At 38.0% G+C, this 26,650-nt stretch overlaps 1 protein-coding gene and 1 long non-coding RNA gene across 3 annotated transcripts in view; one reads left to right on the top strand and one right to left on the bottom strand.

Moving 5' to 3' along the window:
* The window catches only part of DTNA (dystrobrevin alpha), a 343,646-nt gene extending 337,404 nt beyond the window's left edge, over window positions 1-6,242 (bottom strand). Inside the window, exon 1 of one of the 2 annotated variants that reach the window (XM_045886857.3) lies at window positions 6,068-6,242. The gene's annotated coding sequence lies outside the window, so the exon portion shown is untranslated. Of the gene's footprint in view, window positions 1-5,560; window positions 5,648-6,067 lie in introns of those variants that run through there. The other variant, XM_045886859.3, reaches the window with a different exon arrangement.
* The window catches only part of LOC135362497 (uncharacterized), a 36,778-nt gene continuing 15,336 nt past the window's right edge, over window positions 5,209-26,650 (top strand). Inside the window, exons 1-2 of the long non-coding RNA XR_010407265.1 lie at window positions 5,209-5,329; window positions 6,752-6,853. This is a non-coding gene — a long non-coding RNA (uncharacterized LOC135362497). The remainder of the gene's footprint in view (window positions 5,330-6,751; window positions 6,854-26,650) is intronic.

The raw sequence follows: 26,650 nt of genomic DNA on the forward strand, positions 1-26,650 counted from the left end.
AACATAATAAAATAAAATTTAAAAAATATAGATTGGATATAGTCTAACTTTTCAAATTATGTTTGGCAATTTAAAATAAACATGCAGTATTATTTATATGTTTATCTGTATTTTTACAATAATGAATAGCACATACGTTACTTTTGTTCATGTTGGTGCAGGTGACAAAGATGGTACGTACATAGGTGTTCTCCTTTCTCTACCATGTTGATACTATCAAATGTATTCAGAAAACACAGCTTGGGCGCTGTATGCAGCTGTTGGCACTGTTCTTGGCTTGTGCTTACTGTCAAATAGGCTACATCATGCATCCATCTAAAATCATAGCTTTACGATCATTCATTGACTAAATACACCCCTAATGAAAAAGGGGGATATCATCCGTTTCACAAGTTTAGTCTCTACTTTCCTTGCTGGTGATTTTATGTAGGAATTACCTTCCTATGGTGAAGTTCTAAAATATAGTTATTGTTGATTCTACTTTACATTAAATCGTAAGTCATTTTTAGGTGATAAAACTGTTGAAGGAAACTGGCTCATTTTATATGGTAATCATTAATGTGTTCACTACTATCACACTGTTCTTCCATCCGGGCATAGGATCAGATTGCTCTTCTCTTCCATCTTCTGGTTAGGAATGGCTGTATAATTTGCTTTGGTCAATGAAATATGCGCGAAAATGGCAAGTCTTGCTTCCTGGTAGAAGCCTTTAAAAACTTGTGGGTGATTCACCATGTTCCCATGTGCCTGATGAGAGATGAGGATGTTTGGATGACAGGGGCTTTATTAGCATGAATCTTTAAGAGAGGGGGATGTAGAATAGAGTCTTATACTGGTGAATATGGGCACATAGCATTAGCAAGAAATAAACCTTTGTTCTTTTCAGTCACTGAGATTTTAAAGTTGTTTGTTATGACTCCATAACCTAAACAATCATAACTGGTTAATATATTTTATATTTACATCAAACATACAAAACAGTCTGCCACAGGACACTATACTATGACATCAAATTGTAAACTCCAGTTAACGAATTGTTCATTGGTATACTCGATGTCATCCTCCACTCTGATAACACCAAACACACACACACACACAGACACACACAAAGTCAGATCAAATCTTGCAGCTCTTCCTTATAGTATAAATTAGAGCAATAGTTTACTAATTATTCCATGAAATCAAGCTTTGTATGAAACTGAGCATACAGAGAAATGATGTATCACATTCTTGAGAGGGATACTGGAGTAACAGAAAATGTATGCACTGCCTTAAGCATTTCCAACAGTTTCAAAGAAAGGAGTCATGTAATTGTATGTGTGTTCTATGTATGAACTGTGATTCATGGTTATCCTATCAGCTGCATATTACCCATCATCTTCAGGGAGAAATAACATTGACTAACATTTTCAGACACTGTGCAAAGATCTTTATATGATTTGTACACTTAACAAATTAGCACTTCACTTTCCTAATAATATACTCCAAGTGTCTTAGATTAGCATTATTTGGATAATATTCAAAACGACTAAGTTTTTATCATAACAATTACTATGAGTCATGTCAGAAGATCCCAATGTAAAAATTAACAGGGTCTTAAATCTTACCAAGACAATTCAACAGGTGTTATTATGTCATACTTTATGTCCTCTTTGCAGTGCATACTCTGGGCAGACACTGGGGTAGGTGAAACAGGTGACTTAAAATTCTTAAGTTTATTAATGGTCACAGAACTTCCAGCTGTTAAAGATATTTCCCTAATTACTTGAAATGCTGAAGTACATATTCTTGATGCTAAAAATTTCAATAGTTTCAAATGCTGCTCAAATGACTATTTTTGAATTTAAAAATATATAACATATAATGAGAAATTTCTCATAATTTAGTGGTCTCCAATCTTTGTCTAGGAATTCATATATCTCTTCTTGCTTTATGTATATTTTGCCTGTAAAATATGGAGCAGAAAGCATTGCCATAAAGGAAGTTCTATTTTTTTCCCACTGATTTTTATTAAGGGAAAAGTAACCAAAGGATCAAATTAGGAGGTGTTACTATTTTCAACGATGATGGGAATTTAACGCATTAGTAAAATTATGAACTAGGTGCTACACATCAACAGCTAACAGTGTGGACTACAATATCAGAATACTTGAATTTAGGGTTTTATCCCTACCTATGTGACAGTGGTCATGATTATTGCTCTTTTCATGCTTCAGTTCCTGTTCTATAAAATGGGGATATAGGTAATGCATGCAGACCTCTAGGCAATCGTGAAGAATACATAAGTTAATTTATCTATATCCCACAGAATACCCAGCACACAGTAACTATTCAACAAATTTAGTTACTATGCTTGCTTGAAATTGTTAATACATATGTTCCCAGCATATTCATCACTTAATACCACCTCCCTTACTCTGGGGTCTCTTCTCTTCCCTTGGACACTTCAGAGAATCTTAGGGACTGTGTGATGAATCAATTGCATTTCTATTTTGAGACATTCTGCCACTTTTAACAACTAAACACACACACACAACTACTTTTTTAAAATTCCAAAGTAGTTGTTAAAGCAAAGAAAGAAAATGATTATATTTCACTAAACTTAAGTAACTTTCTATACATAAGTTAATAACTAGATAAATGTAGCCCATGCTCTACATGCTTTAAAAGGTATTGATAGTTTCGTAAATCTCCCCGTGTCCCTAGGTGAATAATGATGGTAAATAGTATGGCTCCTGGTGAATAGAGAAGTGTAGCAATAACCAGAGTGAGACAAAAGTCTCTGATTCAGAAAATAATTCAGAAAAGATTTATGAATGCATTTAAGAAGACAATTGACTTTAGTAAACACCTTCTCACATGTCATTCCTCCACAAATATGTGACTGCTCGGGCATCCTGTTCTGACCTCTACGTCTAGTGCAGAATCCTTTATTACACATTTTTATAGAATTCTTTCTTTCAGAGAAACTACCTCAATTTGCAAATAAACGCTTATTTGTATAATTGTTTTATTAAAATCTGACCCCCTGTGTTGGCAGGGCTCACTCATCTTTCTGCTCATTATTGATCCCTAGTTCCCCATCCAGCACCTGAAACAGAGGGGCTCTCAGGATGCAGAGACATTATAATTCTCCCAAAACTAGAGGTGTGGGACTTGAAAGGAAAAAGTCATGTCATATCCACCAGGTGAGGTAAAAGTAGCAAGGGAATGCTTTCTCTAAAATACGTAACAGAAGCTAGAAAATCGGAACAGTCCTGAGTTAGGTAAGAAAGGATATATCTATGTATGAGAGAATAAACAATTAACATTTCATACAGACTTGGAAAAAGCAAATTCAATTTCAGTAACACAAACACTGTGTGTGATAGCATGTAACTATTTTGACCACAGCACTGCTCTGGTATCCCAAAATAAAGTTGAAACCATAATTTGGGGCATGGAGGAGGTTAACCACTGAAGAACAGGATAATTTTTTTTTTTCATATCCAAAGAACATGTGTCCATGTAGTTCAGTTGGATTCTAGTCTTTTCACTTATAATGTTGAATAATTGTGGGTTTGAAATATGTATATTGAATTTAATTAAACTGAGAGACAAGAATTAAGGAAATCTGTGAATGTCAAAATAATTTGAAACTGGTTATGTGAAGGAGCAATTAAATTTACGTGAAGAAATAACAGATGAAGACTTAAGAGAGACATCCATCCAATAAAATGAATATTATGAGAGTTCATGATAAGCTCAAATGAGTAATTCTCTAAATTTGTGCAGTTGGGAGTTCACCCCACTGAGACCTTTCTTCATATCATGGTTCATTTAAAGCAAGTGGAGATTTTAAAAGTATTTCAACTTAGAACTAATGAGAAATTTTGATTTCAGTCTTCATTGCTACGCAACTTTGTATAAAGCACGTACAGCTGGCTAAAAGGTATAGACATACACGAACACCCTCAAAATATAACCCACTTTTAATCACTGACAGTTTAAAGAGAATTGCAAAATTCTTCTTTTAAAACTGCTTAACCTCTAGTCAGAATGACTGGATTAAAGATGATTAAACTTGCTCAAAGATTCTGGTGTTCTGAGGAAAATGATGGCCATGTTTTGAGCAAAGACCAGACTAATACCTTAGGAAGTTTAAAATTAAGTGCAAACTATAGATCAATTCAGCCACCTGCTTTGTGATAATTCACTTGGCTGATAATCTTAACTGCTGAAAATCTTAACTTTGCTGATAAATATTACTTTAGTTTATAATTGTAGGAAACTTGGTTAATTGTGACAAAAGTACTCAAAGGATATTTACTATAATATAGTATTAAAAATTAGAAAACCTTAATTGTGTCCAACCGTAGCGCATAGTTAAGATGTTCATCTTGGTAGAGAAACGTGATCAATATATGAAACATAGAAGACTTTAGGCACAATGGGGTGCCATATAGATAAATATATGAGTTGCTTAAGAGTGCACTGAGAGACCAACTAGGCTCTAACTTTTAATAACTATACGACTTTGGGTTATTTCAGCTCTCTGCGTCTGGATTTCCTCACTTGTAAAATCTTATTAAAATCTGACCCCCTGTGTAGGTAATGCATGCAGACCTCTCATGTTGCGGTAAGAATTGAGTGAGTGAAAGCGCACAGAACTGTGCCTGGAACACATGGAGAGCTGTTTTTCCTAAAGTTTCTACCTTTGGAATAAGCAAAATAAGTATATATATATACTTGTAAAAGAAAGGTAACTATGCATACTTCAACAATACGGGTTACTGTTATGTTCAAAAGGAAACACAAACACATTAATACCAAGTGATCCTAACAGAAAACAGGAAAACCTGAACGTAAACATTAACTCAAAAGACCATTTTTTTTAGAGCAAGAATGAACCTAAGGGGTAAGCTTCTCTACAAGTGTACATCCAGTATTTCTCCCCCAAGCTCCACGCTTATCTCCTCTAAGCCGTACCCCAAGCCTGCCAAAGAGGAAAGTTTTACTACCGAGTCCCAGGAACGGTACCATTGAGCCCAGCACCGCTGTCGGGCCACGCTTCTTCTCTCCTTGGCTTTGGTCTTTTGACAGACACCCCTCCTTCTCCCACTCCAGGCACCAGAACGAACCGCCCGTCCGCCCCCTGTCCAGCGGAAAACTCCAAAATGGGCAACAGGCTATAAAAGCCGAGGCCACTCACCGCCCCCCGCGCCCAGATCCGCCGCCCGCCGCCCCCGGCGCCGCGCGCCCACCCCCCTCAGAATCCGCCCGGGCACCGCAGTGCATTGCAACACGCGCAGACGCCGCTGGCGGGACGGGACCCATCGCCGCCTTCCCGGTCAGTACCCCCAGACCGCTCCCCACCGTGAGTGCCATCCCCAATGGAGGTGGCCACGCCACCTCCCAACGGCTCAGCCCGCGAGGACGACCGCGAGCGCAGCACGGACAACAAAAACAACGCGACCCGCGCCGCGACGGAGCCGGCTGCCATCGCCGAGCCCGGCAGCGGCGCGGCGGCCACAGCGGGGGCTGCGGCACGGCCGGGCCCCCGCGGGCGGCCGAGATTTACCTGCGCGGCCCCGCGCCCCCGGGCCGGCCATCCTGCCGCAGCCGCTACCGCCGCCCCGCGGGCCCGAGGCGCCGCCCGCCGCCGGGGGAGGCGCCGCGCCGCAGTCCTGGCTGCGGCGCCCGGCACATGCTTGGCGCTCGCGGCGGCCGGCGCCCGCGCACAGGTGGGAGCCCCGCGAGTGGGCGTTGGGGCGATTCCCTTCCCCAGCCCGCGCTCGCCGCCCGCTTCCACTCTTGACTTGGCCGGTGCGCGGCGCCTGCCCTTGCTCCGGCAGCCGAGCCGCCTGTGCCCGCGCCCCGGCGCCGTGGGCGGCTGCGGTCCCTGCGCAGCTCGGGCTGCGCGTCATGGGCATCTCCCGCCTCGCCGCTCGCCCCGCGGCTCCGGGCGGCCGGGGGCACCGCGCGGCGGCCCGGCCGGCGCCCACTCCCCGGCCGGCGCCCGGACCCCTCCGCTCCCGCGCCCTCCCCCTTCCCGGAGCTGTCAAGGAGGAAAACGCCTTGCACACACCTTGGAATGGACGGGCGTCTCAGTCACCGACTCGCCAAACTCTTAGAAGGTGTCCATTGGTCTGTAGGGAGGTTTGGGCATGGAGTAGGAGCCGCTTTCTTATTATTTAATAATGTTGGAAGTGCCGGGTCCGCTGCCAGAGTTGTGGGTCATGTGGGCACAGCAGAGGCTGGCTGCTGCCAGTACCAGGGTTTCCTGAGGATCCTGAAACTATGATCTCATCCTCCTCATCCGCCTCCCCCGCCCCTCTCTCCGCGGGCGCGCACGCACAGCACACACACACGCACACACACCCTCACACTGCATGCACTATCCTCCTTCCTGGACCGAAATATTCCTCCGGGGAAATACAGTGTTCATGCTCTTCATTGAAAAAAAAAATCCTTCTGGATAGAGATTTTTCTCTTTCAAAGCTCGATTTATGTGCTTTGTTTATTTGCTACAGTTTTCTCTCACACGTGCAAGGGATCCGAACAGAGCCTCAGAATTAAAATTAAAAATAATCATCCTCTTATGTTGACCCAGATTTTGGTCAGAACCGAGAACTCAAACAGTACAATTTCAATTTAAAATAAAAATAATATGCCAGGCTTGAATATGGAATTGATAACACCTGAGATGTATGCAGTGGGTTTCCTTCCCAAGCTGCAAACATTTCCCAAACATTACCTCATTTATTTGCAGAGCATCTTTGCAGAGGAGGTGGATGAGAAGGCAAATAGTATTGTCACCTCAGATACAGAAGCATGAAGCATAAATCAGATAACGTGACTTATCCAAGTACATGTAAGTCAATATCTCACTGTAAATATTAATTGCACAGCTACTCACAGGTTCACCAATTCCTGGAAACTTAGATTACTGAAAATAATCAAGATGGTCTTGATTATTTTTAAGTTACCAACTCTATTGCAAATTAATTGATTTTTCTACATGGATATGTTTTTTATATAATTTTTTCTCTTGTGTGTTTGTATTTATCTTCAGTTTCATGGTTTCATATAATTTTCTTTCTTTTGAGGGGTATGTTTATTTGTTATATGTCTGTGTATCTGTGTGTGAGTTCCTTTTCATTTGCATTGTTTAAACCCTTTAGATAGTATGAAGCAATTATAGTCAATTTTCAAGGGGTAATCACAGTTTCACGGTGATTTGTATATACTTCACTCAAACTCTTTAAGTGCCTGATGTATGTGAAGAGCTGTGCTGTGTTTTCAAGGATATAGAGAAGTTCAAGACATGGAACTTGCCCTCCATTAGTTTACATCTAGCTGTTCAGACCAGATATATATACTGAATGATTTACAGATGAAACACTTTATTATTTTTGGTGTTATCTGGTGAATTACCACAAAGAAAGTACAAGAGACACAAAGACACTCCTTTTCTTTTTGCTACTTAATTTCCATTCCATGTTTAAATGATTTCCTTTGTCTCTGGGCCCCATATTTCAGTCTACCTTTGACCCCCACAGTATCTAAATGGCCAAGGTAATATGCTAGTACATGTGCACCCAACATAAACACTAAATGGGGATTTTTTTTTTTTTAATACTGTGAAAGTTCTCACGGAGGACACTCTTGGGTAGCTTTTGTTTAGGTCTATATAAGAAAATGTAACAGCTAACCAGCCTTCTAATACTCCCAAGAGAAATGTTGTGAGAGGGAGAATGGGACAAGAAGGCAGAAGACTAAGCAGTGAAGGTGGGTAGGGAGGGGAGAATAAGGGAATTAAGCATTACAAGAAGAAGGAGAGAAGAAGAGAAAAAAACAAACAAACAAGAAAAAGAGGATCAACTTTCAAGTGAATGCTAAAATTTTCCAAATTTTGTTACATGGATATCAAATTTAGGAAATGATAGACCTTCTTATTGTTACCAGACATTATCTTCTGATAAACTTATAGGAATTTAATGGCAGAGACACCAGGTGTCAGTCTTATAGAGGCTGCCCTGAGTGTTCTCAATTTTAAAAATTGAGTGGATTTTTTAAAAAGTGGATTCAGGGATTGGATCCACTAGAAGAAATAAACAGACTGATCAATATAATGTAATAAAAAAATGACAATGGGATCAAATAGCATAGTATATGTAACATTTTTAAGAAGAAACTAACACTGAAATTCAGGGAGCTGAATGGAAAACCAAAGGCACAGGTATATTAAAGTGGGCAATGAAGAGTTACACTTACAATATTTAAAGCACAATGATAGTAGTAACAATATCTCATATTTTTAAAGTAGTTCAGATTTTTCAAAAAGCTTTACATACAGTTTGAGCAAAACAATAATTCGAGGGAGGCTCCTTTGTAGGCTTTATTTTAAAGGAATATAATGATTCCCCCTCATTTTCTGCCTATCGAATGGAAAGTGCTGAGAATTTTCACTCACTGTTTTGGAAATATCATTTCTATTTTCTGATCAGTCAACCCTTAAGATGTTGCTCAGTATACCCTCCTCCAATCGTTCCCATAAACAATACAACTAGACGGTTCCTGGGCATAGATCGCCGCAGTGATTTATAATCCAGGATTTTACACAGGCGATTGGAGTTAAACTAGAAGCTTTAGTATGTAACAGACTCTAATGGATTTGCAGTATCTCTGGGAGATTTCTGCACAAGAGGTGGAGGCCTAAATTGAACAGCAATATATCAAGAGCACTTTCCTTTTGATCTTCATACTCATGGAAGGATTTGTTTTAATTAGAGATATATTTAGGTTTGATGATTATAACATGTGTTTCAGAAATGCATTACAACTTCAGTGGCTCAACAATCACTAGCAGTTTGTGCCAGAGAACCTTCATTTAGGGAAAAAATATTTTTAATATGGCTGTGTGCATGGATTTGTGCTTCACACTAATTTAGGCTTCCGACCAAGGGAAACAAATATCTGATAGTTATTATTTTGCCCTTACGATGTCTTGATTTTTAAAATAGATTGTAGTTAAAATGAGAATGGCCATAGGTAAAATCACAGTGTTCACAGCGTTATGGTGAAACTATATGTGTGTGTGTGTTTTATAGACATAGTAATATATAGAGTGTGCATGTGTTATAGGTCAAATCAGAATGATTAGCTGGTAATAGTTTGGGGGCATGAGGAATTAATAATTTTGGAGTGTTTAAAGGACTTGAATGACAAGAGTATAAAGGAAGATGGATTTAAAATAATTGAAGTAAAGACACTGAGGTTTTACCAATTAGAAAGTCTTATACCCCTGGGTGTGGACTGATATGGATGTAGACTGTAGGGTGAGATGGGGGCTTGAAGAACACAGAATATCCGTAAATTATGCTCCCTCTAAGAAACTGATTAGCTTTCAAAAATGAAAAGTACATTAGCAGTACAACGCAGGTCAACAAGATGGATCAAGTAAGCCATGACAATTGATGGTTAGGGTTTTTTTGGTTTTTTTTGTTTTTTGGTGTGAGAGCTACCAAATTTTGAGGCAAAGGTGTACCCTGGGCAGAATTATGAAGTAAGCGAACTTCGTTCCTGTCCATCTTTTTTCAATGTCTTCCCTCTTGCCTTGGAAGCCCTGCCTTCTCTCTGGTTCACAAAGATAGTCACAAGCCTTTGCTGTTCTCTGATTCTTCAAGATACTCCCATTCTGGAGCTCACCAGCCTCAAACAGAACATCATCTTCTGACCTCCACTGAAACATGTATATTGTGTCCTAAGCATTCATGAAAATTGAGGGGGTGTAAGTATGTATATTAATACACTCCAAGGATGTTCATTCAGTCTCCTTATGCGTCACTTCAAGATGCATATTTATATAGTTAAAGTTAGTATCCATCTGCCTGAGAAGAAATCCTGCACTGAGGCATGGTCCTGTCAGCTGTTAGGGAGTAATTGCAAATCTGGGAAAGCAGAGGTCTTCTTCATTTCATCCCGCCTGTGCTCCCTGCCCCTTCAGCCCCTTAGCTAACCTGAAGCCTCCTGCACACGGGGCAGTGCCCGTCACTCAGCGGCTTCTGGCAGTCTCTACAATGATGCTCAGCCACAGGGCCTCCTCTCTTGATCTAACATCCTCAGGAGAAATGCTGTTTGCAGTCTCCATGTGCTCTTCAGACTGAAGGGGAGAACACAGCCTAAAGAACAGGTGTAAGTGGTCAGGTGTATTTTGTTTCCTCCTGTTAGAATGAACAAATCTGTTGCCATTTGAAATAGCTCTGATTCCCCTTTGTAATGGCAATTCATTAGGCACATATTATGGTGGCTCACATCTCTCAATGGCACCACACCAGTGCGCCCTCTACCCCCTGGGGGAATTTCTTTTCTCAGTGGACCATAAACAAAACACAAATGTTTTAGATGGAACTTAAGTGTACTGTCCCAGTGGAGACGGTGGGGAAAAGCTAGCTGGAGAGCATAGCTTTCAGAAGGTGCTTCTAATCTACTCATTTTGCTGCTACAAGTGTTTTTACACTATTTTTAACGGCTTTGAAGCTGAATCTTTTTGTTTTTGTTTTGCCCAAGAATACAAAATATCTTGATACATGTAGCCAAGAGCAATCTTAAATAAATCAGAACATCAATAACAAATAAATTTAGTCAATGTAGATGATCAATCCAAATAATTTAGGACAAAAAAATGCTGTTTATTGAAGATGACTTATATGAATAGCTATCCACATTATCTTAGGGAAATGTCAATTTTTTCCTGGGTGATTTCTAAATAAAACCTAATGCTTTTAATAATACCAAAGAAACCAGTTACAGAGTGAAAAGCTTAGTCAAAACAATTTTATGTGAAATCAGTTTGCTTAACTTAATTATTTCCCACTAAAATGATTCTTTACATATATCATTTAGACACAGCCCAAATCTGTAGACCGTCAGGAACCATGTTACCAAGCGTGCGTTTTAATTTAAAAGTTAATCCCTACAGTAAATACCATATAATTTATTTGATGCTGCAAAGCCTTGTCTTTTATGAAAAACTAAATGAAAAAAGGGGTTGGGAGATGGAAGTAAATTAACCTAACTGTAATCCTTAAAAATGTATAACAAATATTTGGGTGGATCCATAATTAAGATTTATTATTGGAAATAAGGGTATTTTACCTTTTAGGGGATACATTTTGAGATAGTTCAAAGTGCATTCCTAGGAGGTGAAAATATATACCACTAATATGCAAATTTTCTTTGTTAATTAAGATGCTTATCTTTTATTTGTGTCACAAATACCATGGCTGATTCTCTTGTTCTTTCTCCTTCTTTGTCCCTGAACTGCATCACCAGATCAGTTTGAACATCCTACGTGGTTTTGATGCTTTTCCATTTACATATTGTTCTTACTTTCCTCTTTTTTATGTCAATCAGTTAGACTGAAAGGAACAGGAATGGAGGGCATTTTACATGTTTTATCATAACCAAGAGCCTTATTTTGTACCCAGTTCCTGATCTATCATCAGCATTGTCTGTGCTGTCCAGTGGACATACATGAAAATTTCCTGATTTTGAAATTGTCCTTTTTTATTTGCACATATCTCATAAAGCATTCTAAGATTCTCAAGGACAAGGGCCATGATAAAAAACATCCTTTTTTCCCCCTCTCTAGAGAATCCAAGCATGTTTATTTCATATAGGAGGTGTTTGGAAAATAAGACGAGGATCATGGTGAGGAAAATTCTATTTTATTTCTGGCATTATGCAGCATGTAGAAATAATTCTTATAGGCTTGTAAATACCTTTGACAGAGCTTTTTTTTTTTTTGTACATTTTATATAAACAAGCTGTAGTCGCTACTCTGTGGCTTGCTTCCACTATTGGGATACATACAACTTTTTCTTTGTATGTTTAAAACAAACCAAAAAAAATTACAAGGTGACAATTATATACATGTAAAGACACTCATTTAAATCTTATAATCAATACTAGTGCAGTGTATTTCTCTTTGTTATGGCATTTCTTCAAATATCAAATTTCTTCTTTAACTCCACTTGTCTATATCTGTGTCATAAATATTTAGAAGAAGAGACAGCATTTAAAACATATTTTGCAGGCACCTGGGTAGCTCAGTTGGTTAGGCATCTGCCTTTGGCTCAGGTCATGATCCTGGAATTCTGGGATTGAGCCCCACATCAGGCTCCCTGCTCAGCAGAGTCTGCTTCTCCTTCTCCCTCTGCCCCTCCCCCTGCTCCTTCTCTCTCTGTCTCTCAAATAAATAAATAAAATGGTTAAAAAAACATATTTTGTAGTTACATTAAAGGAAAAAGTGGATATTTTAATATGTGTTTTTGATTTCAAAGAAAATAGAAACAACTTCCTTATTTTACACAAGTGAATACTTTCAGGATTGTATGCAGTGCATAAGTATTCTCTTCCACATGCTCTCTGTCCTTTTGTTACTATCATCAAAGTACATTCTCTGGCTCAGTGTTACCCATCCTTCTTGAACTCTTCTGAAAGACTTAGTCTTGGAAACACTATCTTGAAACCTATTCACATAATGTGTTGTGTTGTTAGCTAGTCATTTCAAGTATATTAGACATTAGGATTGCCTATTCCTTCATCAGGATTGTGAACTCCTTATCATATGCATCTCTTGTACATTTCACAGCATCTTGTAGTTATTCAGAAAATACTTGCTGATTGCTTTGTTGATTAACTGAAAATAGGTTACTGTTTTGACAAGTTGTTGCTCCAAATATGAAAGAGTAATGTCTTCTCTATTTATTATTAATCTTCATTCATTTCTAATCTTTAAGTATATGTTCCTAGTACAGCATTAATTTTTTAATAATAATTATTCAAAGTTTCATAATAGGAGTCTTTCTCCTATATTTATAAATAAGTAAATAACAATTAGATCAAAATCAGTTTGTTATTTAGTTGCAAAGAATAATTACTACCTATGATATCTTAAGTTTCTACCTTAACCAGATAGGATTACTGTAGTATCATTTATTTAGGGTAATATAATTTTATTTCTTACTCTAAGAAACTATAAGAAATGAATATGGAGGTATTTAAGTATAAAAGATTTTCTTTGCTATTTTTTTCACTGCTGTAAATTTTTGATAATCTAAAAATTAAAGCAAATTAATTTTCTAAAATTAATGTTCATCATGCTGCAGAATGGCTTATATTTGTTCAAAGAAAACAAATACTTCAACACTAGAAATATTAATTGCCTCATATTAAACACATTTAATGATAGATTAGATCAGAGAGCTACAACCGACAATCAATAGTTTTTAGGAAGTTCAAATTTACTACCTCAGTTTTTATTTCTAAAATAAAAAAAACCCCTCAATTATAATTTCTTCACATCCTGAATAGAAAAACTAAATACACTAGCCCATGCCCTATTGCTACATCCCCCTCATCAGATATTGAAAACACTGCTGGTCCTTCCTCAGGTCAGTGGGGATGCTTCTTACCAGGCAGTAGTGACAGGATCACCTTCTTCTCTTAGCTCTTATTTGCCCTGCCCCTGAGGCCCCTTTCACCTGGGAAACCATCCAGAGACCAAACAGTCAGGAGCAGCAATCCTCAGTCCAGCCAGCACAGGATCCCCAGAAGGCAAACTATGTGTGGGCTTCTAACGTCAGCAACATGGGCACTAAAAGAGTTGAAAATTTTTTTTCAAGCTTCGAAGTAGTTATCATGAAAAATGAATAAAAACTCTGCTGGCTTCAGCATTCTTATTTTATGGTCACTACAGTTTTCTTTAACTGTCTGTCCAACATACATAATAGTACCCATTGCCCAGCTGTAGTAACTGTTAACCCATAAGCAAACGGTTCCACATACCCGTTCGTCTCCCCACCCAGATTATTTTGAAGTACATTCTAGATATCGAATATAGTCATCCATAAACATTTCAGTCCATGGTTATGCGATTTTAATTTAGAATTACGTAATAGGGGTAAATAAGGCAGAATACCATAATATTTTCTGTGTCTAGGGACTTTACAAATCTTAACTCGGCTCTCATTGCATACATACATACTTAAAGTCAGTGTGACTATTTATAAAATAGACATTACACACACACACACACACAATTACAAGGTCAAGTGTTCAGACACAGAGTAAATAACTTAAAAACTGTTCATCCCTGGAGGCTCCTTGTCCATTCTCTGGAGACTGCTCCTTCTCACCTTAGTGTTTGCTTCCAAGTTTTCCAAATCGGTCTTGCTTTTCAAGTCTTCTATTCTTCTCTGTGTGGTCCAGATTAATTTCTTCCTCCAAGATCCTGGCCAGCTTTTTTCTTTCTTTCTTTTTTTGTTTTTGTTTATCCTTTCATATTCTCTTTCAGTCCTTTCTCTCTATCATTAGTCTCTCTCTCTCAAAAACAGTCTGATGATTTATGTGGATCCAGACACAGGGCACCCCTTGCCCCTTTCTAGTAAATACTCTCCTGCCTCTTCCACCCAGAGACAATCATTCTTTTGATATCTATCACTATATTTTCAATTTGTCTGTTCTAGAACTTCATATAAATGGAATCACAGAGTATATATGTTTTTGTGTTTGGTTTTGTGTTTCTCTTTGAGCTCAGCATTGTGTCCGTGAGATTCATTAGAACCAGTGTCATTGTGTCTATCAAGAGTGGGTTCTTTTATGGCAGAGTTCTAGTCCATTGGGTAAATACATCACAATTTGTTTATCCATTCCCCTGTTGATAGACATCCGAGTTGTTTACAGTGTTTGACACTTATGAATAAAGCTGCTATGAATATTTTTGCATTTTCAAGGGTCTGTATTTTTATCTCTTGAGTAAATATGCCTGATTGGTTTTATTTTGGGGATCTATATTTTCATTTCTCTTTGGTAAATACTTGGTACATCTTATAGAGGTTATCCATTTTATTTACCCATTCAAAAAATCAGCTTTTGGTTTTATTCAGTGTCTCTTTTGTTTCTTTTTTCTTTTTTTTATTGATTTTGCTTTTTATTCCTTCCTTGTGCTCATTCGAGGTTTAATTTACTCTTCTTCTAGTTTCTTATGATGGAAACTTAGATTATTGATTTGAGACCCTTCTTCTTTCCTTATATTAGAGTTTAATGTGTTAATAGTCTCTCTAAGCACTTCTTTAGTGGCATTTCACGTAGTTTGATGTCCAGCTTTTCATTTATAGTCAGTTAATTTTTTTCCTTAATATTCCCAGTCTTGTCTTTTTTTTATCCATTTTATTTAGAAGTGTGATTTTAGTGTCTGTAATGGGTGTTTCTAGACATTGTCCTATTGTCAATTTCTCATTTAATCCCATTGTGGACCGAAAATATACTTAGAATGATTTCAATCCTGTTAAATTTATTGAGGTTTATTTTATGGTCCAGAATATGATCTGCCCTAATAAATAATCTGTGTTCACTTGAAAATATTCATTTTCTTCTGTTATTGACCAGTGTGGTCTCTAAATTACATTTAGGGCAAACGTTGATAATATTTTGAGTCTTCTATATCCTGATTTTCTACCCATTTGCTCTGTCAATTCTTGAGAGGGGGGTATTGATACCTCCAGCTGTAGTAGTTGTGTTAGTTATCTATTGCTGCATGGCAAATTGCCCCCACATTTAGTGGCTTAAAATGACAACACATACTTCTTATCTCTGAGTTTCTGGTTGCCTTCAAGATTTTCTCTGAATCTTTGGTTTTCAACAGTTTGTCTAGGATGCACTGATGGGTGTTTTTCTCCATGTCTTTCCTGTTTTTGGTTTTCTGAGAATCTGGAAACTGTAAATATACATATTTTACCAAATGTTGGAAATAGTCAACTATGATGTATTCATATTATTTCTGCCCCATTCTCTTACTCTTCTCCTTCTTAATTTTAATTACATGCCACGGTACACCTTTTGATATTGTCCCCCCTGAGACTTTGTTACTTTTGTAACCTGTTCCTCAGATTGGATCACTTATATTCATGTACATTTCAGTTCACTTTCTCATTCCCGTGTCATCTCCATTCTGCTGTTAAACCCGTCCTGTGAGTTTTTATTTCGCATATTGTATTTTTTTAAGTTTGAGAATTTAACTTCAGTTCTTTTTGTTTCTTACTTCTTTGCTGAGATTTCCTGCCTTTCGTTCGCTGTGAGAATCTTGTCCTTACGTCACTGAGCAGGGTTAGAACAGCTGCTTCAAAGTCTTCTCTGCTGATCCCAATGCCTACGTCATTTTGGGGTTGGTGTCCATGTCTTTCCTCTTAAAAATAAATCACTATATTCCTTGTCCTCTGAATTTGAAAGAATTCTAGAGGGTATCTGGGCACTGTGAATGTGAGTTTGTGAAGAACATATTTCCTTTTAAATCCTTCCAGAGAGTGTTGATTTTTTTTTTTTTTTCATTTGTTTGAATTGGCAATAAACTTGGGGCTCAGACTGTAAACTTTGTCTCTTTTGCAGCGGCTCAGATGTCCGTTCGGTTCTGCCACCTTAGCTGACTTCTGTGGTCTGCTTCACACAGGTGTAATTTAGGGTTCTGCTGCATAGTTGAACGCAGTTTGACTACAGATTTGGGGGTATTTTTCTCTGTCTCCCTCCTTTCTGGGGGCTTAATCCCTCACTTTCCAGACGGCGTGGTTTCCTTGAAGTTGGTCGTCTGTTTCTTTGGGTCAGAAAGTCGTCGACTTTCTGTGAGAATGTTGTCTACCCCGTGTGGTGCCTCCTGAAGCATTCTTTTAGGCTAAGCTGTAAAAAAGGTAGTCTCTTGTGTAATTCCTTTATACAGGTATTGAGCACCTCCAATATCCACCTGCTTTTTTGCACCTTACGGTACCTCCAGCCGAATTGTTTTGGCATGCAAGCAGTCCTTGCATGTTCAGTAATACGTTAACTGAAACCTGTTACAAAATGCTTGCAGTTGTAGTCCCAAGAGACTTTTCCGGGAGCACAGTCAGATAAACAGTATCATCAGATAAGGTCTCTATGTGTGTTTAAGATCTAAGATAGGCGCTTTCGATATTATAATAACAAGATGATCTTATTTCTACTATGACAGGGTATTTTCTTAATAATGTATAACTGAAGAGATGAGAAAGGCCTGGAGGTATTAATAGTTTATAATAAAGCAAAGTTTTAGACATATAAGTTTTGATAAGTTATTTCAAAAGCTGTGTTTTTATAGTTTTTGCAGTTGTGACAGATGACAGTAACACCAGATTGACATGATTAGGGAGCTGGTCTCAAGTTTAACATTTTAGAGACCCTGGTTCTTTATATAAAATATCCAGTGTAGTACTTAGCACATATACTAGATGCTTCAGAAATGTGTATTTATTTACTTACCTTTTTAAAAATTTAATTTAATTTTATTGTGTTATGTTAGCCACCATACATTTACTTATCTTTTGCCTCACTCTTTTCTTCTGCGGAGCAAATAAAACAAGTACCCTTTTCAGTCAGTTCAGCTTACTAGTTTCCAAGAATTGTTGCAAGCCTGTATTTTACAAAAGCTCAATAAAGCTTAGGCAAGAAATAGTCATATGCGTATGACTTAAAGCAATTTCTACAGCAAAACTGTAAAAGATTGGAACGTTTATTGCAAAATGAGTAAGAACATGTGTATCTTCTGTACAGCTCTCCAGATTCACTTTGTTTTTGCCCTGGTGAGTGAAGCAACAGATAATGAAGGACCTCCATTCAGATTTTAAACTAAATGTATCTGGGGTCTCCTTGGCTAGAGTGGAGCAAGTTCCCATAAATGGTCTATGCTACTCTTATATGAAGTCTAATTCAGGCTATTTCCTTCACAGAGAATCTCTTCAGGGTCACATATCTTTTACTAAGTGCATGACATTAGGGCAAGTGACATCATAAAATTTGATTAACTGTAGACAAGTAAGATAGTGGTGGGATCTCCATAGGTGGATGGTATGAATTTGCTCACTCTCTGGGTATAAACCCAGTAGGGTTGTCTATCAGCGTTTCTCCTACTTTAATGTGCATAGGAATCACCTGGGGATCTTGTTAAAACATGGATTCTGATTCAGTAGGTTTGGAATGGAGTCTGAAATTCTGCATTTCTATCAAGATCCCAGGTGATGCCTATGCTGCTGATCTGTGGACCACACTTTGACCTGCTAGATTATACCACTTATGTGCTATGTCAACTGAAATAGGGTTTAGAATATTTGCTTTTATTCCCTTCCTTTTAAGATTGTGATTACTGCGGGCGCCTGGGTGGCTCAGTCGGTTAAGCGACTGCCTTCGGCTCAGGTCATGATCCCGGAGTCCCGGGATCGAGTCCCGCATCGGGCTCCCTGCTCGGCAGGGAGTCTGCTTCTCCCTCTGACCCTCCCCCATCTCATGCTCTCTCTGTCTCATTCTCTCTCAAATAAATAAATAAATAAAATCTTTAAAAAAAAAAAAGATTGTGATTACTGCAACCACAGAATTCTTTAAAGCCTCTTGGATAAAAAGGCTTGGTATAAAATGAATTTCTCTCAATGTCAGTCACAACTTCCCATGATTTTAGATTTTCTTGGCAATTGTTCTTCCTGGTGTATTTCTTAGTACACCTGACATGTTCCATAATAAGATTTTTTTGTTTGTTGTCCTGAGACTTGGTGTTTACATACAATAAAATGTACTAACTAAAAGGGAACTTTGCTATCATTTCAGTTTTTCACTTCACAGATGAGCAAACTGAGGTTAGATTAATGATGTGACTTCACTACTTTCATTTTAACATGCAAAATAATGAGCATTAGTTGATTTGGAAACAGATCATATTGTGGTTTTACTTACAAAAAATTATTAAATGACTGCGTTAATTGCAATTTAACCAATAAGTTCCATAGAACAGTTAGAATTATTTTTTTCGCTGCCTTGAACCACTTTGATGTTAGGCAGACATAGTATATCCAGAGATCTCTTTTGCCAGGAAAACAAATACCTCACATTTTATTGGAGGTATTAAATGGGAACATTCACTTACATGCTAAAAATTACCCTTTGAAAATAGACATTTAGTTTATTAAGTTAATCTCTGCCAAATCGAAAGGCATTGCCTATAATATTCTAGCAAGGCATACACACACAAGAGACATGATTAAATATAGAACCTAACCCATATGTTTGAGTATAAATTTAAAACATGATAGTAATATGAATGACTAGGTTCCTTCAGTTTTCAAATGTAAAGTTCAAGTGGAAACTTTATTTTATCTGCCTATTTTTTTTCAGTGACGTTTTATTTAAAATTAAAATGGATACATCCCTGCTTTCTCAGCCAGACCTCCAGATTCCACTGCACAGCACAGTTCTTCTCATATGTCTACTTATGCTTCTCTAAAAACTGAACTCACATTTTCTATTTTCTCTAAATGCTTTCCGTGTTGAACTAAGTGGGAATATAATTCTCCCAACATTAAATTGGAATTGTCTTTGAGTCTTTCTTCTCGTTAGCTCATTATAGCATATCAGCCAGTTTCCCCAATTCTTTTTTCCAACTGCTTTTGGTACGCTATGAATCTTACTGACATCACCGTTGCTCAAGCCATCATTAACTCACACCTATTTTAGAAAACATCCCCTCTATTGATTTTTCTTCTTCCAGCCTCACTCCTGCTTAATCCACACCTAATTGTTAACACCAGATCATTCCTTTTGAAACCATTACTGTGCTCACCTTGACCTGAATCCTTACAAGTGCTCTCCCTTATCTGTAGAATAAAATACAAACTTTTTATCCCACTATTCAAGGCTCTTTATAATCCACCCCCAACCTACCTTTCAGGCTTTACTTTATACTGATCCCAACATAAACCCTCTACTGTAGTCAGATTGCTTGACTTTCTGCCTCCCTAACGTGCCATGTACTTTGTGGCCCTATGTCTTTGGCCATTTCCCTAGACATGTAGGCATTCCCTCTCCCCTGTTTCCATGGAGATAAACTTAAGTAGAAACTACAACCTTTTTGACTGATAAGTAGTGTTAGAGTTAATGGAGTTCAATCTCTCACCTCGTCCACCATTTTAGGAAATTAAGAACAATAAAATGTAGGTTCATACTTCCTAATATCTAGTGAACAGTGTACCAATCATTGCATAAAGCTGGTCATTTCCTATCTACCACATTACCTAAGTTTATGATAAATTAAATTTTTGTAAGGATAAAAATCTACAAAACTTGACCATCAGAAACTATATCAAGGAAATTCAAATGAACCCCAGTGTCCTACATGTTCTATGGACTGGCTAATGACAAGTTCTAAACTGACATTTCATTGAACCTAAGATTTTCCTGGTCCCAGTAATGAAGTGCTCACACTTTATGCCTTGCTAATATCATGATGAATCCAATAAAAATTCCCAGGCTGGGCTTTAAGCAGTATTTTAAAATCCCTCAAATTTAATTAGTGTGTATGTGTGTGGAGTGCAGGCAGATTAGCTTATTATAAAATCAACTAATATTTAGTGATAATAGCCCTTAATAAGGGATGATAGTGAGAGAGGAGAATTACTCTCCTCTATAGTGAGGATAAGTGGAATCTGCCACATACAAACATGTTAACATTCTTAAGATTAAGAATTAAAACACATTCTGTAGTAACCTTGAAATAATCTATCCCAGATGATTTTATTGGTCGTACAATATTTTGTTAGGCACATGGCAATACTATAAAGCACATCAGCTGCAGGTATTCGTGATGATGATTTGCTCTACCTGAGGTTAGAAAGGATATGATTTTCTAGATAGTCTGTGTACTACGATTTGAATAGAAAATAATTGTAGATATTTGATAATAACTTGTTATAGTTTATGCAATTAATATTTTCAGTTGACAAAGTATAATAAAACAGTTTGTACATTTTCAAAAAGAAAGAGCCCAAATGATGTAAAGGCATCTTTAGGAAATTGTCCATCTCAGCATGTACCAGTGCAGGCTGTAACAAGAGGTCACCTTCTCACCAAGAGAACGGCAGTATATACACCCCAGAGCTTAGAACCAGGAAGGAAATGGGCAAGAAGGAACCAGTAAGGATATGAAATCTTTATTGACTGTGTGAGTTTGCTTAGGAATGACTAAGATTGCATATGCCATCACCAAGTCAAATGGTGGCACAACAGAAATATAGTTCTAGTAAAATAAAGAAAGATACTTTTATGTGGACTTGAGTTCATGGCTTGTGCTACAAGAAGTGATTCTCCTTAGGCTGACATCTACCAACAGTAAGTTAGATGTTCTATTCAAGTCTATTTTCTACAGAGAGTGTCTAGCCAGCCAGTGCTGAGTAAGTTACAAAGTACTTACACTGTGGGTGATTCATTTACTGTATAGCTGCATTGTTCTGATCTATCAGTCAGTTTGAATCTGGAATTATGGAATTAATGATTACTATGACCACCAAAAGCCAGTTAAAAAGAATGTCCACAGCAGCTTGATTAATGGACAAAAAGTCAAAACAACCCCAAAATCTATCAACAGGAGAATGAATAAACAAATTGGGGTATATTTATACAATGGAATACTACTCAGCAATAAAAAAGAATAAGCTGACCCCTTCCTGTTTCAGATCTAACATACAAAGAGTTTGGATCCACCATTTCTGTTCTTATAGCAAAAAAATCTGAAAATTGAAAATCAGCAACTTTTCTTAGACGCCATCAGAAAGTTGAAGTTTCAGGGCAAATCATCACTCTGAAAGCTGAAGGGACAGATAAATATAATCACAGCCAAGGTCTCCTTATGAGGAACAGAAGCCACTGGAGCCATAAACTGGTATGAAGATTTAACTGGTATGTTTGATGAATTGTTACAGGCTGAATGTAGACTAATGTGAGAGTGAGAAATTCTTGGGAGTTGCATTTTGGCAGGAACTCCACACTTTTAGAGGTATTACTTTCAGGAATACCATGCTGAAGATCCAAGAATGATCTCATTGTAGAGATGTACTTGTGAAGGTCACAGCTCAGAGATATATGCCCAGAAATTCAGTAACTTAGCTGAAATAGGCCAATTTCTTGGAAGACATAAAACTACTAAAACGTACACAGGGAAAATTTGAAAATCGACTAGGCCTATGGCTACTAAAGAAAGTGAATCAATAATTAATAACTTTCCAGAAAAAGAAAGTACCAGGCTCAGATGGTTTCACTAGTGAATTCTACTGAACATTTATTTAAAGAAGAAATGAGGGGCGCCTGGGTGGCTCAGTTGTTAAGCGTCTGCTTTCAGCTCAGGTCATGATCCCAGGGTCCTGGAATCGAGCCCTGCGTCGGGCTCCCTGCTCCGCGGGAAGCCTGCTTATCCCTCTCTCACTCCCCCTGCTTGTGTTCCCTCTCTTGCTGTATCTCTCTCTGTCAAATAAATAAATAAAATCTTTTAAAAAAATAAAGAAGAAATGATACCCAATCAAACTCTGCCTCTTTTGAAGAAATCGTTTCTGAGGTCATTGTTTGATTTTTGTTCTGAGGTCAGAAGAGCTCTTCCCAGCTGTCCTATTTCCTGGTTCTTTCCCACAAACCAGCTAGTCTACAATTTAGCCTCTATCTTGAATATCCTCCCAATATCCTTTTGCCACAACCTTTGCAGTTCTTCAGAGCACCTTTAGACTTAACTTCTGCACTCTATTGCAAATGAAGTTGGTTCCTTTGGGATGCCTTTGTTTTATGGCCTGTTTCTCCCCAGAGGCAAAATGTTTGAGCCAGGGCTCTGGAGCTGAGGGTAGGAATGACAAGCTTGGAACTGACGGACACACCCACTCCAGAGGCTGAGCACTCAGTGGGTGGGGGTCAGCAGGTTGGGGACCTCTTGACTTGCCTCTCCTGGCATGAAACCTCCTCTTTACAAGCAGAGGAAGGGCAATTATTGTTCCAGTATTCCCAGCATGCTACTTTCAAGACAGAACTTCTGTTCTACTAGTGGGGGCTAAAAGAAGGCAGAAGAAGGGAGCCCCACCTCTGAACCGTATTCAACAGGGACTTGACTTCAGTATCCCTGAGTCTTCCATGGGGAATCTGTGTACACGTACTAGGTAGAAACTCACTGACCTTCTAGTGACACTAATTTTTGTTGAAACCATTGATAATCAGGATTTTGATTATATGGGAGCTGAATATATATATATATACACACATATATATATAAAGTATAAAATAAAATAATGTATTATTTCTGTTTATTGCTGTCTAATTTATGTTATTCTACCATATTTACTTTTTTAACTAGACAGGAAATAATTTGGAAAGAAGACTAGGCTTATATTAACATGTCTAAGGACAAGTCTCTAAGGAGAGCAAAAGAATATAAGGAAGCAGAGAATTTTTAATTAACGATAAGGGCTATAAAATATTGGATTAATAGATCAGCATGTCATATCTTTCTCATAATTTTGTCAGAACAAAATACAGAGTGGTAAATGTAGTTTTCATATTGCCACTGCTTAGATGGTGTCAGCATTCAGGCTGCTCCTGCAATGTTTACTTTGCAGATTTTACGTGGGTAACCTTAACAGTTTATGAAATGCTGGCGCATACATGATGGTTTTTAATTTCTTTTCGCTTGATAATCCTGTAAAGTAGACCAAACCGAGGGTCCACCCAACAGAAATGGTAAATGGCAGAGCCTGGACTCAAATCCTCACCCATTTGATAATCTTACTTCATTTGATAATCTCCCAGACACTGTACATTATTTTTTTTTTAAGATTTTATTTATTTATTTGAGACAGAGAGAATGAGAGAGAGCACATGAGAGGGGGGAGGGTCAGAGGGAGAAGCAGACTCCCCGCCGAGCAGGGAGCCCGATGCGGGACTCGATCCAGGGACTCCAGGATCATGACCTGAGCCGAAGGCAGTCGCTTAACCAACTGAGCCACCCAGGCGCCCGACACTGTACATTATTAAGAACATGCACTACGCTGTAGTAGGACTCCCTTCCTCTGCCTCTGGATCATCTCTATCGTGACTGCATTTGGAGTTTTAAAACCTGTGGGTCTGATAAGACAATAAAAGATACCCAAGTCTCTAACTCCTGTTAAAAGATGAACTGAGGCATATTAAAAATTTCAAGAGTTTATTTGAGAAAAATCAGTTAGAAAGGAGCAGTGCCAAACTAGAAGTGGTTAGGAGCACTCCCTTGACAGAAGCTCGGCTGGAGACTTTTATAGAGAAAAGGCAGAAGCAAAATAAGGAAATTATTGATCCACTACAGCTTAAAGCCTCCTTGGCGGTTTGTGATCTCTTGTCCTTAGATTTCAATTTTGTAACCTTGAGGCATTTACAGGCTTAAATTTTGGTTCGCTGAATTAGGTTCCCTGGCAGTCTAAGGGCCTCTTTGTTTAATTAACTTAAGACTCCTATTGCCTGATCTTAGTTCTTAGTTGGACCTCTCCTCTGACCACTTTTTACCTCCATTGTTGGAGATTGCTTTTCCTAAGAGGGTCACAGTACCCTGAATTTTCCTCTGTCAACTACTTACCATCTGTTGATAAGTTCTTCTCATTAGAATTAGCACAGTACCAGGCACATACCAGATAATCAAGGGGTGTTGGTTGGGTGAAGAAATGGCTGACAACATAAATGTGTATTGTTCTATTTCCTCTTAATTGCTTTCTGTTTTGTAGTGGTAAGTTTTTTCGTCCTTGTTTAGCCTGTTGGTCATTATTGTTATGCCTTTTTATCCCTCTGTGTGACCCACCATCAATTTATACGCTTCTAGGCTTACTGGGGTATTTCCAGAGAGACTGGAGAAAGTAAGTAAATGTTATACCAACTTTCAAGAAGCAATGTGATGTCAATGCTATAGTATTTTAGGGGATTAATACATATTTGCTTAATGAATGAACAAAGAGAGAAACACTAAATTTTCCCAATGATGAGGATACATTTTCAGGGATAGAATCCAAAGTAAATTCTGTTCCTCAACTCTAACAGAAGCAGGAGAAGGTAGCTCTTACCATCTCTGGTAATTCTATGAAGGCCTGTTTGCAGATCTGAGCAACTGGGGGAATCTGAGTAAAACTTGCCCAGTTCTCTAATAGTTAACATTAAGGTTGGGAAACATTTTTAAAAAATAAAGTTATATTTACAAATTTTAAAAACTATATATATCAGAATTGTATATTTATTTATATATTATAAATTATATATTATACAGGTTCCATATTATATAAGTAATAAATGATATTTGCAAATCAGTGTTTATTCATAAGTAAAGAAAATTGCAATAGATTAAGCAAATGACTGTGTTGAACAAAATATGTTTCTGTGTTTATTTATCTTATTTTATTTTTCAAAATTTTTTATTTATTTGAGAGAGAGAGAGAGTGTGCATGAGCTGGGGGGAGGAGCAGAGGGAGAGGGATAAACAGGCTCCCCGCTGCACAGCACAGGGCCTCGATCCCAGGACCCTGAGATCATGACCTGAGCCTAAGGCAGATGCTTAAACAACTGAGCCACCCAGGGGCCCCTTGTTTAAAAAATAAACATGTATAGGACACTCTCTGGAAGAGAGTGCCTCAAAATGTTAACTGTGGGTGCCTCTCAGCGATGAGATTAAAGGTGATTTTTACTTTCTTATTTGAATTATTTTATTGTCTGCATATTTAAAAGGGAAATAATCTTTGAAATTTAAAAAAACAGAACAGTACAGTTAGTCTCAATTTGTGGTATGTTCTCAATATCACCTGTTGCTAATCATCAGTGGTACTAAATGGTCTCTGGGGCTTAGCCAGGAGAGAGTGATGATAATATCTGTGGTGTAGATAAGAAAGAAGGATGGAAAGAGGGAAACAAACAAACAAACAAAAATGAGAATGGGTTGACAAAAAACAAAATTCTTCCAGAAATATTTGCAAGTCATAGGTTTGCAGAGAAGGCTTTCTTTCCTTCTTTTTTTTTTTTTTTTTTTTTAGATTTTATTTATTTATTTGACAGAGAGAGACATAGTGAGAGCAGGAACACAAGCAGGGGGAGTGGGAGAGGGAGAAGCAGGCTTCCTGCGGAGCAGGGAGCCCGATGTGGGACTCGATCCCGGGACCCTGGGATCATGACCTGGGACCTTGGGATCATGACCTGAGCCGAAGGCAGATGCTTAACGACTGAGCCACCCAGGCGCCTGCTTTTTTTCCTTCTTAAACATTCCTCTTCATCAATGTTGCTTAGAGGATGCAGGATCCCCAAGGTTGTGGCAACAATAAGAAAGTGCTCTAATCCAGTGGTAGAATAGAAGAAAGGAAGAGAAGGAGATGATCAGTCTAGGATTGTGCTCCTTGACTTCTGTCAAGGAAAGCACCACATAATCTGCTTATCTGGTTTTTAAGTTTTAGAGCAAAGTGGAATCAATTATTTTGAAATTTGCTTGCATTAGCTACTTGGAATGTGTTCAGTGTCTTTTAGCAGATTAAACACATGTTAAACTAAGTCAAACATCTATTTTTAATATATTCCATCCTTCATGAAATCAGTTGTTTTGCAGAATATGGTGATTATGAACTACTAAAATTCACTAATTATGTTTAAAAATATAATTAAATAATGGCACCATATTTTTAAAGTAGAATCAATTTGAAATTATTGAGTCTGAACGCTACACTTTTTTTGTAGGGGAAAACTATCTGGGGGTGGGGGAATAATCCATTGGAGACCTGCAATTTTTATGGTATTATTGTTGACAAAT

The sequence above is a fragment of the Mirounga angustirostris genome, unplaced genomic scaffold, assembly GCF_029215605.1.
Source record: "Mirounga angustirostris isolate CCGP_5_RB_7025 unplaced genomic scaffold, mMirAng1.0.hap1 SCAF_14, whole genome shotgun sequence".
In the NCBI taxonomy this organism is placed as follows: domain Eukaryota; kingdom Metazoa; phylum Chordata; class Mammalia; order Carnivora; family Phocidae; genus Mirounga; species Mirounga angustirostris.